Genomic DNA, 1,706 nt, shown 5'->3' with positions numbered 1-1,706 from the left:
CAGCTAATTGTCCTGGAGCCTGGAAGGTGGAGCTGTGTGAAAAGGGGAAAATTAACATGCCCTATTCAGCCATCCTTTCAGCAGACTGGGAAAACCCCTACACAGACCTGAAGCCCAGAACTTCCTTTTTGGGACTGTGCTCACCTGTAATGTAGCATAGTCTTCTCTCAGAAAGGGACCTAGGAGGGAATAGCTTGGAAGAGGTATCCAATCACAACTCCTAGGGATGATACACCAACACAAAGGACTTGAGGGTCAGCAGCAGACACAAACTGTGGCAAGACTGAACTGAAAGATTAGACTATTGCAAAAGCTTTAAATCTCCAGGAACACCTGGAAGATTTGATTACTAAAACTGCCCTCCCTCCATAACTGCTCAGACACATGCCCCACATCCAGGGCAGGCAGCACCAACTGCAAACACAAACTTGGTGCACCAATTGGACCCCACAAGACTCACAACCCCACTCACCACAAAGACAAAGCTGGGGAGAACTGGCTTGAGTGGAATAGGTGGCTTGCGGATGCCTACTGCTGGTTAGTTAGAGAAAGTGTATGCCATGAAGCTGTAGATCTGACAAATTGGAGATAAGTGTTTGAATCAGACAACATATCATAAAAGAACCCTATGAAGTTAAGCAAATGCCAAGAGGCCAAAAACAACAGAAAATTTTAAAGCACATGAAAAAATCAGATGATATGTATAACCCAAAAACAAACACCAAAATCAGAAGATCAGAAGAGACACAGTACTTGGAGCAATTAATCAAAGAACTAAAGATGAACAATGAGAGCATGGCACCAGATATAAAGGACATTAAGAAGACCCTAGAAGAGCATAAAGAACAAATTGCAAGAGTAAATTAAAAAAAATAGATGATCTTATAGAAATAAATGAAACTGTTGACCAAATTAAAAAGATTCTGGATACTCATAGCACAAGACTAGAGGAAGCTGAACAGTGAATCAGGGACCTCAAGGATGACAGAATGCAAAATGAAAGAACAAAAGAAAGAATGGGGAAAAATTGAAAAATTGAAATGAACTTCAGAGATATGATAGATAATATAAAACATTGAAATATAAGAGGCATTGGAGTTCCAGAAGGGGAAGAGAAGGGTAAAAGTCTAGGAAGAGCATTCAAAGAAATTTTGGGGGAGAAATTCCCAAATCTTTTAAAGACCATAAATACACAAATCATAGAGGCCCAGCAAACTCCAAATAGAATAAATCCAAATAAACCCACTCCAAGACATATTCTGATCAGATTGTCAAATACTGAAGAGAAGGAGCAAGTTATAAAAGCAGCAAGAGAAAAGCAATTCACCACTTACAAAGGAAACAGCATAAGACTAAGTAATGTAGGTCATTTCTCAGCAACCACCATGGAGGCAAGAAAGCAGTGGCATGACATATTTAAAATTCTGAGAGAGAAAAGATGCCAACCAAGAATTCTTTATCCAGCAAAGCTCTACTTCAAATTTAAGGGAGAGCTTAAAATTTCACAGACAAACAAATACTGAAAGAATTTGCTAACAGGAGACCTGCCCTAATTGAGATATTAAAGAGAGCCCTACCAACAAAGAAACAAAGAGAGGAGAGAGAGATACGGAGAAAGGTTCAGTACTAAAGAGATTCAGTATGGGTACATTAAAGGACATTAAGAGAGAGATGGAAAAATATATCTGAGAAGCATAAACCAAAGG

Source organism: Choloepus didactylus, chromosome 21, assembly GCF_015220235.1.
Source record: "Choloepus didactylus isolate mChoDid1 chromosome 21, mChoDid1.pri, whole genome shotgun sequence".
NCBI classification, from domain to species: domain Eukaryota; kingdom Metazoa; phylum Chordata; class Mammalia; order Pilosa; family Megalonychidae; genus Choloepus; species Choloepus didactylus.
The sequence above is the reverse complement of the archived record's forward strand: the minus strand, read 5'-3'. Positions refer to the sequence as shown.